At 35.5% G+C, this 12,834-nt stretch overlaps 1 long non-coding RNA gene across 1 annotated transcript; it reads right to left on the minus strand.

Moving 5' to 3' along the window:
* Positions 1-5,593: 5,593 nt before the first annotated feature.
* LOC117276378 (uncharacterized) lies at positions 5,594-7,207 on the minus strand. Its single transcript, XR_004506648.2, has 2 exons — positions 6,788-7,207; positions 5,594-6,084 (listed from the first exon to the last, which is right to left on the minus strand). It is a non-coding gene; the product is annotated as an uncharacterized lncRNA (long non-coding RNA).
* Positions 7,208-12,834: the final 5,627 nt, after the last annotated feature.

Genomic DNA, 12,834 nt, shown 5'->3' on the forward strand with positions numbered 1-12,834 from the left:
GTTGTTTGTGTTGGGCATTGCCCTAAGGCCAGGGATCAATGTCAAACCTCACTATAACAACATTGTATGTTTCGATAATTGTTTTACCTTTTGTAGTGAATGGTTGTTATACACCAATAACAACATTTGGCGTTTAAAATTTTTGGTTGTTATAGACAAAGTTTATTCAAATATTAATTATTTTTCCTTTTTAGTGTTACATATAAAAAATATATATATTTAAATTTAAAATCCCAACGATATGCATATCTCACTAATTAAATATTAGAAAAAGCTAATATATTATTAATAAATTCATAACTAAACGTACAAAGATTTAAACTCAAAGACAGACATTTTAAATGTATTAGAAAAATATATTCCTTCAAGATTGATGGAAGATCTTTGTAATTGTAGCTTATTTTCATTTTCTTACTAGCGGTATAACGCTTAAATTGACAAAGATTTGTGTTCAAACTTTCAGCAAAAGGGTAATTGATAATAAGAATTGTCTCAAATTACTTAAAATACTACTTACTTTTAACACACTTTATATAACTTGCTATCATGGTCATGTGGTACCATATAAAATAAATACATACACTATTATTTCATTAAAATATCCATATAAATAAATATATATATATATATATATATATATATATATATATATATATATATATATATATATATATATATATCTCAACTTCTAATTTTCCTAATCTCATAGAAAGAGTAAAAATTCTCGTACGCTTAATTCTTAAAATGATAAAAAGATAACCTTCTTTTCTTGTGAGAAAATAATTTATATCATTACAATAATAAAAGTCTCATAAAGTTTCTCATATTATGTGTATAATTTAAAACATATTCGAAAGTAGTAATATTAATAACTATATAAAATCATATTTTTCAAACCATGTTTTCAAAAAATGCTCCACTCAATATAAATACCATATCAAAATGTATCTAACAGTATCAAGGTTGTTAAACTTACGGGATCTTATCGTCATAAATCCTCTGTAGAAAAGTACGGGATGTAACATCCTTCCCCACTTTAGAACATTCGTTCTCGAATGTTAATTCTTAGAGATTTACAAAATTTTTACTAGGGTCTCCTCTGTAAATTAAACTAAAACCCAACCTCTATCAGAAGTCTCGTCTATTTACAACCTTTTCTACTTAAGTATCTCGTATCTTCTTCACACTGACCTTACTTAACCTTCAATCCCACATCGTATCTTCTGTCGCTTTCAAAGCTCCCTTCCACATAGTTAAAAATTACATCTATGCCTTAAAGCTCTACTGTGATACCAGCACCACTGGTGGATACAAAATTCGGCGAAAACATCATACTGACTTCTTACTACTCAACTCTATGGCATGATCTGGAAACAAAAGAAGGGTAACATTTCCTAAATGCCCTATAGCCTCTTAGTTATAAATGTGGCGTGCAACACACCCATAAGTGAGACCCTACTAGGCACGGTTTTGTAGACTCCCTAAGACACGACCTGCTCTGATACCACTTTGTCATGCCCCAAACCTAGGGAGGCGTGGCTGGCACCCAGAGCCGTACTGGCCCGAGCGAACCACTCTGTAATTCATTTTTTTTTGTAACTATCATGGGCCAACATGACCACAACTTGTAATGTACAACTGCAAGTGGGAAAAACTGTATCACTCAACCCCTTTTTTTTTTTTCTTAAAACATGAATACATATGGGACGTCAAGGCCTCTAACATACTGTATGTAAGGACCCAAAAAAAAAATTTAAACCAAAAATTTGGGGTTTCGTGGTGCCAAGATAGATTCCTGCGTTATTATAGTAGAAATTCTTCGCGGCGTGCTTGCGAGCCGCGATTCAAACTTTTTGGATTGAACAGTACCCTACGGACTTAGAGAAAAATATTTCGCAGAAAAATGCATTTCTGCAGCCCATTATGCGGCCGCATAATCACTATGCGGACCGCATAATGGCCGCAGAGTGAAGCAGAAAGTTTGACCAATTTGAAGTCAATTTTGTGATCGATTATGCGACCGCATAATCACTATGCGAACCGCATGTCGGTCGCATAATTTTTCTTGGGTTTCTGCGGAGGAAGATCTGCGGTGCATTATGCGACTGCAGAACAAGTATGCGGACTGCATACTGATCGCATATCTAGGACGAAAGTTTAGGCCCCTAAGGGCCATTTCTGCGGTCACTTTGCGGACCGCATAACCATTATATGGTCGCATATGCGACCGCAGACCTGTGTCGGGGCACTCTTTTTCTTAATTTAAGACCCGACCCCCATTCCGTTAAAATACCCCTTTAGTCTTTTTTGAGCTCATTTTCTGATATTTCTAGAGTGAGAGAGAGAGGGTTCAAGAGGGAGGGCCTAAGTTTTCATCAAATTGATCTTCAATCATCACTTAAAGCTTTGGAAATATTCAAGTAGAGCACCAAATTCTTCATCCAAAAAGGTAAGACTTCATCACCCCAGCTCTTAATTTCAAACATAGCTATAATGGGGTACTAGTGTGATACTTCATGGGTATGAGGGTGGTTTATCTTGCATGCATGTGTGATAAAGAGTGTGGGAAAAAAGTGAGCTAGAACCATGAACGTTTTCCTAATTCTAGGTTTAATTTGTATATTGCTAAAATAGATTGAGGTTGCTAAGGGTTCCGGATAATTGTAGAGTCTAAAGAAGCGCAATTGAGGTATGTATGGCTAACTCTCTTCTTCTTAGAATCGAACTCCTGGTGTCCGAATAATTGGTTTAAGTTCCAACTTGATCATACTAGAATTGTTTGCCTTAGTGTGTTGGATTGAAAGATTCATGTTCCCTAATTATTTTAGATGGTTACCATGTCATCGTGCTATTTGAGAACGTAATTATAATTTTTCAAGCTCCTTCCCTTATGTGTGCAATGCCTTATGTGATGGTACTTATCAACATGAATGATGATGTTATTTGAACGAATAAAAAGGGAAAGACTTGAATTGTAAAATATTCCCAAGTGCCAAGAACTACTTAATAAATGAGGCTCTTTGTGCCATGTAACGAAAGATGGGGAAGAAATATGAATTGAGTGAACAATTGAAAGAGGTTATGTCTCAAGTGAGATAGCTTAGCCGATCGGGGCGAGATCAGACGTCATGCTATATACATGCTGGCATTTGTGTTGAAATTATTGATTTACATTATGGATATGGATATGTCTCACTTGAGATGGCTTAGTTGGTCGGGCCGAGACCGGACTCCGTGTAAAAATACTGTGGCATTGTGAGTTGTGGAATTTGGCACTAATGATTATTAACCTAAGAAGATGAAAAGATTGAATCGGAAACTATGTGATCCTTACTTGGTGTTTCTTTGTATTTATGTGAAGTACTTATTGATTATTATGACTGTCTTATCTTTGTTTCATTGTTCATTCTACTAAGATTGGTGTTTGCCTTACATACTAGTACTATTCGACAGTACTAACATCCCTTTTGCCGAGGGCGCTACATCTTTGAATGGATGTAGGTGGTTCCATCGCAGATAGTGCTGATCGCAGAGAGTGGTGCTCTCCCCCCCCCCACACATCCCAGCAGTCTTGGTGAGCCCCATTTCTTCCTAGGGTCATGTAGTTCTTCTTTTATATAAGTTTTCACATTTTGAGGTATAGCCGGGGCCTTGTTGTCGGCATTGTCATGTTGGTCTTTCGTATCATTAGAGGCTCCATAGACGTTTATGTGGGTCATGTATGCATGTTGGGGTGGTCATTGGATCGAGTTGTATTTTGAAAACTTAACTATGGTATAATGTATATAATAAAAAATGGACTAGCAACGTTTATGTATGTATATCTGATCTCTCCCCTATTTAGCAAATGGTAACGCATCCTTTTTTCGTATCATGAATGAGTCGGGTAGGAAAGGTCTAATAGGCTTGCTCGACGGGGTTCACTCGATTGAGCGCCGGTCGCGCTCCCTGAGGTTGGGACGTGACACTGTACAAAATGAACCTTTGTCTACAAATCCTCTAGGATTATTTGACATCAAATGGGACAGGGTACCGACCTACCCATAAGTCTGTAGCAAAATTCTGACATGATGACTCATAGACTCGGCTGCACTCCGAATGAGGTGGAGTCTTACCGATCCTTCGCTGAATGCCAATCTCATCTACTGTGAAGGCTCGTCAAACTGATTATCTATACCTACAGGCATGAATCCAGCGTCCCCAACAAAAGAACGTCAGTACGAATAATGTACTGAGTATGTAAGGCATAACTGAAATATAACAATAAATCAACATTAATTAAAGACATATAAGAATGAACCTGAATCTCTGAAGTGCCACCGTATATGCATACTTATACTTATATATATAATACTTCTCTTTGAATCTATTATCCATATCGTATGATGCATGACTGCCCAACTGATCAGTGGTAACTGCCCGACCGACCGTAGCTCGGTGGTAAATGCATAACTGCCCAACCGGTGGTAACTGTAACTGCCCTACCAGCTGTAGCACGGTGATAAATAAATATGCATGTCTACCCAACTGGTGATAAATAATGATACATAACTGCCCAACCGGTGGTAACTGCCCGACCGGCCGTAGCACAATGGTAAATGAATATGCATGAAGATGCGTGTATCACTATATTAAAAACATTAACATCTTTATCAAATACCTCAATAGGGAACTAGATACATATTTAGACATACTTGAATATCACTTTATGGGAATGAATAACATAGACATCCTTAACTGCTAAGAGTAGAACCACTTATGGAATATCATTACGTTTACGTATCGCTACTTGGATCAGGCCAAAAGAAAGAAGTGATAGCCTTAACATACCTGAGTCGATTCTCTTGACAATTCCTCTAACACACGTGTATATACACAAGCCACAACTAACTGTCTTCCCATTTAACCACAACCAGCTATTCATGGTCTTATGGGCAACAATGATGGATCGAATTAGAGGCTTCTCAGCATATCTATTTTCAGATAAGCCACAGGATCTTCATAGCAATAAAAGAGGGTACGAGCACTACACTTTGGATCTCAATACCGAAAGATTGTGACTACAACATATTCTAAATTGGGTGACCAATTTAATCTCCTATACAAATACCAAGTTTCACTTAATCACTCCCTTATTAGATCTAAGATGCTATTATTGAAGACCATGAAATCTTCTTCAATTCACACTTACCTATACCACCAAAGAGGACAGTAATTATGAAACAAATATTTTGAGCTATGGATCCCCTCTGTAGAGCTCAATCCTTCTTATTTTGATATAGCAGGTGTAGGCCTAGCCAGCAATCTTTCATGGAGTAGTTTCAAAATAAATACTAGTGTTATAATTAAGTAACCAATAAAGAAAAACCAAGGTTCGTCAAGTACTTCTAAACATTTTCAATTCTAAGACTTTTCCTAGTCTTGCCACCTAGACTAATGACTTAAGAGTCATTCATAGGATTAGAGGGGTGCTGCCACGTTTTTGCCTCTTAGGTTTATCCAAGATCCTAATTAATTAGGTAATGACCCGTTATCCTATTATCCACGTAATTAAGAATTATCTCGACTTATATAAAATACTACTAGTAAAATATTAAAATCTTAATAATGTATTGTACCATATAAAATCAATACATACATTTTTATTTTACTAAAACAACCACTTTGTGACGCCCCAAACCTGGGGAGGCGTGACTGACACTCGGTGCCATGCTGACCCGAGCGAACCACTTTGCAACTCTTTTTTTCTTTGTAACTATCGTGGGCCAATATGGCCACAACTCTTAATGTATAATTATAAGTGGGAAACACTGTATCAATAAACTATCGTTCTTAAAACATGAATACATATGGTCCGTCAAGGCCTCTAACATACTGTACAAAATGAACCTCTGTCTACAAAGCCTCTAGGATTATTTGACATCAAATGGGATAGGGTACCGACCTACCCATAAGTCTGTAGCAAAACTCTGACACGATGACTCATAGACTCGGCTGCACTCCGAATGAGGTGGAGTCTTACCGATCCTTCGATGAATGCCAATCTCATCTACTGTGAAGGCTCGTCAAACTGATTATCTATACCTGCAGGCATGAATGCAGCATCCCCAACAAAAGAATGTCAGTACGAATAATGTACTGAGTATGTAAGACAGAACTGAAACATAACAATAAGTCAACATTAATTAAAGACATATAAGAATCAACCTGAATCTCTAAAGTGCCACCGTATATGCATACTTATACTTATATATATAATACTTCTCTTTGAGACTATTACCCATATCGTACGATGCATGACTGCCCAACTGATCAGTGGTAACTACCCGACCGGCCGTAGCGCGGTGGTAAATGCATGACTGCCCGACCGACCGTAGCTCGGTATTTAATGTTTAACTGCCTAACCGGCCATAGCTCGGTGGTAAATACATGACTGCCTGACCGGCCATAGCTCGGTGGTAAATGTATATGCATGTGTGCCCAACCGACGGTAAATAATAATACATAACTGCCTAACCGGTGGTAACTACCCGACCGACTATAGCACGGTGGTAAACGAATATGCATGAAGATGTGTGTATCTCTATATTATAAACATTAACATCTTTATCAAATACCTCAATAGAGATTTAGGAATATGCTTAGATATGCTTGAATATCAATTTACAAGAATGAATAACATAGATATCCTTAACTACTAAGAGTAGAACCACTTATGGAATAGCATTACGTTTACGTATCGTTACTTGGATCATGCCATAAGAAAGAAGGATTAGCCTTAACATACCTGGATTAGGAAAAAATCCGTAGTTGTGAAAAAACATTTAATGTTTCATCCTCACACATCAAAGAACTAAAACTAAGCGTTTGCTTGGCGGTTTTGCTTCTACACACAGATCTCTTAAGTTTGACATAATACCGGGAACAACTAACATCTGACGCTAAGCAAATACATGTGTAGAAAGCCGAAGACAACTATCCCTGGTGTTCAAAGGAATTTTCCTTAAGAATATGGAAGAATAAGAAGTAATGTTCACCAGTAATACAATACTAAAGTTTAGTATCTAAGTTTCAACTCGAGTTCAGATGATAAAAAGGAAACAAAACAGTGGATCAAGTTTGAGTATGTACATGTACAAACAAGGCGGAAGGATAGTTTAGAGATATATCCAAAAGAGAAAAAGTTTCACGTAAAAAGGGTTGGAAAATAATGTACGCATTTCTTTCCCAAATAATAAAATCAATGGTGTCTTGTAATTATCATGTTAGGATGCCACATAATCCAAAGTGAGTAAGAGTCACTTGTTTGGAAAGTGGCTTGCTACCACGTAATCCCCTTGTTGGGGAATTTAAACTTTATCCAATAATCAATTAGGTTGTATCCCGCTACCCGGTAATTAATTAATTACCCGCATAATTAAGAATTATTTGAAATTACTTAAAATACTACTTACTTTTAACACATTTTATATAACTTGCTATCATGGTCATGTGGTACCATATAAAATAAATACATACACTAATTATTTCATCAAAACATCCATGTAAATATATATATATTTTCTCAACTTTTAATTTTCCTAATCTCATATAAAGAGTAAAAATTCTCGTACGCTTAATTCTTAAAATGGTAAAAAGATAACCTTCTTTTCTTGTGAGAAAATAATTTCTATCTTTACAATAATAAAAATCTCATAAACTTTCACATATTATGTGTATAATTTAAAACATATTCGAAAGTAGTAATATTAATAACTATATAATATCATATTTTTCAAACCATTTTTTCAAAAATGTTTCACTCAATATAAATACCATATCAAAATGTATCTAACGGTATCAAGGTTGTTAAACTTACGGGGTCTTATGGTCATAAATCCTCTGTAGAAAAGTACGGGATGTAACAGATAGAATGCGAGACAGTGAGATTGAGTACTCTGAGAGTGTGAGTACATGAGCTCATCATCGCGATGCATTGCATTTGACATGCGTACTTGAGATGCATGAATGGAGGTGCATTTCCTTCTGCTACCCAGTTTTGGGGATATTTATGATTTTACCTGTATCTTGACATATAGGCATAGAGAAGTACTTTCCTCGTGCTATCTGAATATGAGACATCTTACTTTTTGTTGAAAGGAGTTTTGGAAAAAATTACAGTTTTCAAACTTACTCGTATTTTGGCTTTTTCGGTAAAAGATTTGGATATTCACTAAGATACTTGAAAGGAATGCCTATTTTTATGGATCTGTGAACGGACTGAGCCTTTTATTTCTGAGATACTCTTTTGTTACGTGTACTATGCTATTATTAATTGTTGTAGAATATTGGTGTTAGATCCGACTTTTTTTGTTAGCTCGCCACTACTTTAAACTAAGGTTAGGTTTGTTACTTATTGAGTACATGGGGTCGTTTGTACTCATAATACACGTCTGCACCTTGTGTGCAGATGTTGGCTGCGAATGTTGCTGTGTTCGATGGGAGCAGGATTTGAAGATGTACCTGCATCCCGGTGGTAGCTGCCTCTCGTTCGTGGTAGCCTTAGATCTATAAAAATTCTGTTTATGTACTTTTCAAACAGATGATGTATTTATTTCATTTCAACTTTATAAATTCTATTCTTAGAAACTCATGATTTGTACTACAAGTTGTCACACCTCTTTTTTGACACGCAACCCTATTACGGGGCTGAGTTAGAAGAGTTTTTCCAATTAAAGTGACATTTTGAAAAGGGGTTCTTTATTATTTAGAGTCGCCACTTGGAATTGAGTTTAGGTGTTCCAAGTCACCTTTTATTTGAATCCCTTATCAAACGGAAGCTTTGACTCTTTATTTATGGTCTACGAAAACAGAAGACTGAGTAAGGAATTCTGTTGACCGAGGGGAAGGTGTAAGGCATCCCTCGAGTCCCGTGGTTCTAGCACGGTCACTTTTTTTTAGTTACGTAAGGCTTAAATCTATTATTGGCTATGCTTGTATATTACTGGTTGTGATGTGTCTATTATCACTTAATTAATTATTGTATTTTATTAATTATGTTTACCAAGATACGGTACGCACACAAGGTATTTCTTTGAAGTTAGATATTAAACCAAGGTACGGAATGTACACATGGTCAAAACATAATTATTTTAAATTTTAAAAGAATCAAGACGCGAGAATGCGCACATGATCCTCCAATTTAAATCTTAAAAGGCTTAAACTCCAGTTACTATCATAACAACTTAATTACTCTAATGTTATTCTTGACTATATCCAAAGATCCACACAGCAACCCATTTATTTAGCAAATTTGAGTCTTGACCCGAACTACTGTAACATTATGTGAAAGAGTTCATGCGCCTAATGACATCCTTTGTAACAAACGTATATTCATTATCTCATCTAAAATTATTTCCTTCTATTCCAATTACTAAATAAGCTATAGAGCAATATTCTATCCCAAACACATTAAATTAAATAGTTCCAATTTATTTTTAAGCAAATATCACAACCTAAAATACATGAAACAGAAAACTTCATAAAAACAGATAAATTATTCACAATGGCTACAAAAGGCATGATTAACACAAAGACATGAAAATGTTAAAGAATTTTAAAGAAAATACTTTTTCCATAATGTTTATCCAACAAATAAAATAGTGTAAATACAAATGGTAACATTGAAAAATGGACAAAACTTAGCAGTGGCAGAAATCACTCGGCACATAATTTTTTTTATTTTTTTTTATTTTTTTATTTCAGTTTTCCATTTAACCTAAGGCCTACTCTATCAAATGGCTTGTGTATGTTTCATAGTAAATTCAACTTGTACTTATTTCATTGAACATCATAAACAGAAACTTAACCAACCATCTAAATAAGTAAACTTCCCTAAAATTCTTATTTAGATATTACAATAAAATAATACTTTATCTCCTAACAAGAGAAATATATAATCCAGAACAATGAATTAATCACTTATTAGAGAAAAATTAAGGCATCTTCATGCTTAAAAACAAACAATAAATATGAAACCAAAATACTCATTTAAACATTGACAAAAGTGTAATATTAACATAGAATAAAGTAAAGAACAAGGAAAAGAACCTTTATTGACAAAGTGAAAGAAAACAGAATCTTCTGAGCAAACAGAGTTTCAACAGGAAAATTACTAAAACACAACCAAAGAACTCCGAAGGACGACCTCGACTCGTCGCTGACTGATGAGGAGTAAGGATGATGAAGTATCTATCGGAATTTCTTCTTTTTCGGTGTTGCGGCTCTGTCCTTTTAGCTTTTACTAGCTACCAGTTGTTTTATTTTTTCCAAAAAAAGAATTCCTCCCCTCTCCCCCCTCTTTTTTTACTGTGAGGAAAATGATCTTTTATAACAAAGTTGGTTGGATCGTTGGCTTGATTATGTACGTGAGAATAGGATATGAAGGTTAGAGTTAGTGATTTTAGGGATAAGGAGCAGTGGAGAGGATCATGGGGTAATAGAGGGAAGAGGACGTGAGGAGTGCTGAGAAAAAGTGAGAGTTTTACAAAATTGGGGTAGTTGGCTAAATTAAAAATCTGATTTTTTGTCTCTTTTGGCGTTAACTTCACTTTATTTTTTATTATTATTATTTTTTTTTAGAAAATAAATTAAATATATAGATAAGAAGATTAACCAACATTTCTTAAAATATAGGAAAACTAAATATTTACATGTTCTTTAAATGATACTAAGAAAAATATCATAACTTATTAAAATTTTAATTAAAAGAAACCATATATATATATATATATATATATATATATATATATATATATATATATTTTAATTAATATTTTTTAAGCAATAAAATTTATACTCTAAGAATGTGACTATTTTTGTAGTTTTTTTATTTATTTAAATAAAGCCTATTAAGAGTAAGACAAAAGTTTAAAATATTAAGATTAGACCTAAAAGAGATATTTACAATAAAATAGTATAGAATTTAGGTGTGGTAAAAAATTAGTTGTTCACACCATGCCCCTCTTTGCTTGGAAATATGAAGAGTTTTCAGGCAAAGAAAATGAACAAGGTGACTGATTTTTGACCTCACTATTATTTAAAAACCAAAAGAAGATAAAAGAAAGAGATGTGACCGAGCCTTGGTTTTAGGCAGCCTACATATTCCGGGTTATAAGGGAATCAGGTCATGTGTAGTTCAAGTGAAAGAAGAGTGATGGAGTATGCTTAGAGGGAGAGTCGAGTGAAGTTCCGTTGAGGTTCCGATCCGCGGTTCCTACTATTACATCAAAATGAAAAGAAAATTATATACTCTTGAAATCTAAGAGTTACAAAATTTCTATCTAAATGCCATATGGAGTCTTGTCTTGATTCTTGACTTGCTTCCCCCATTGACTTTAGACTGAAACTTGATGCTCTTGATGTAACAAACTATGAAATATTCTCCCACGCTTGATTCTTGATCAGATGATGAGAAGATGGATCTTGAGACCCTATGTCTCTGCATGCATTACGTGAAAGCTGGTTTGGCTGGTATTGAGATCAAATATTCCATTTTCTCTGGCGAGAGCTAGAGTCTTATTTTTGCACATCCAATCCGTACTTTGCAGAAAAACCTGCAAGCCATCAGAAACAAACAAAACGAACAAAAATTTTCTGCCCCAGTTTGCACTAGAAAATTTTTGTGAGTTATTGAAAATACAATAAACTATCTTTTTATTGCAAAATAAAGAATTGAAAAAGACATGAGATTTTTTTATAATATTTTATAATAGGGATTGTCGTACCCTATGTTAACAAGAAATGCAACCATGGGATGTAGTACCCTGTATTGGCAATAAGGTGAGGCTCTTAGCAGTCTAGGATGCTACTAGGGAATGTCGTACCCTATGTTAAAAAAAAAAAGTAATGCAGCCAGGGGATGTAGTACCTTGTGTTACCAATAAGATGAGGCTCGTGGCACTATGGGATTCTACTAGGGAATGTCGTACCCTACATTGGTAAAAACTAATGCAGCTAGGGGATGTAGTACCCTGTGTTAGCAATAAGATGAGGCTCGTGGCACTCTGAGATGCTACTAGGGAATGTCGTACCCTATGTTGGCAAAAAGTAATGCAGCCAGGGGATGTAGTACCCTGTGTTGGCAATAAGATGAGGCTCGTGGCACTCTGAGATGCTATTAGGGAATGTCGTACCCTATGTTAGCAATGAGATGAGGCTCGTGGCACTCTGAGATGCTACTAGGGAATGTTGTACTCTATGTTGGCAATATAATGATGCAGCCAGGGGATGTAGTATCCTGTATTGGCAAAAGGATGAGTCTCGTGGCACTCCAAGATGCTACTAGGGAATGTCGTACCCTATGTTGGCACTAAAATGCAACCAGGGGATGTAGTACCCTGTGTTTGGCAATAAAATGAGGCACGTGGCTCTCTGAGATGCTACTAGGGAATGTCGTACCCTATGTTGGCAATAAAATAAGGTTTGCAGCATTTTGAGATGCTACTAGGGATTGTCGTACCCTATGTTGGCAAAAAAAGAGAAAACAAATGCAACCAAGGGATGTAGTACCCTGTGTTAGCAATAAGATGAGGCTCGTGGCACTTTGGGATGCTACTAGGGAATGTCGTACCCTATGTTTGCAACAATAAATACAACCAAGGGATGTAGTACCCTATTTTGGCAAAGAGTAATGCAACCAGGGGATGTAGTACCATGTGTTGAAGACAGTGTATTGATTCCCTATAATGAAACTAGAAATAACATGATAACATGTATATTGGAAGAAAATCAAGGATTTGAGGATTTCACTTGGTAGCGTTCGTCTTTTCACGAATTGTTTCCTAAAATTGTTAT

This window comes from Nicotiana tomentosiformis, chromosome 8 (assembly GCF_000390325.3).
Source record: "Nicotiana tomentosiformis chromosome 8, ASM39032v3, whole genome shotgun sequence".
Classification (NCBI taxonomy): Eukaryota; Viridiplantae; Streptophyta; class Magnoliopsida; order Solanales; family Solanaceae; genus Nicotiana; species Nicotiana tomentosiformis.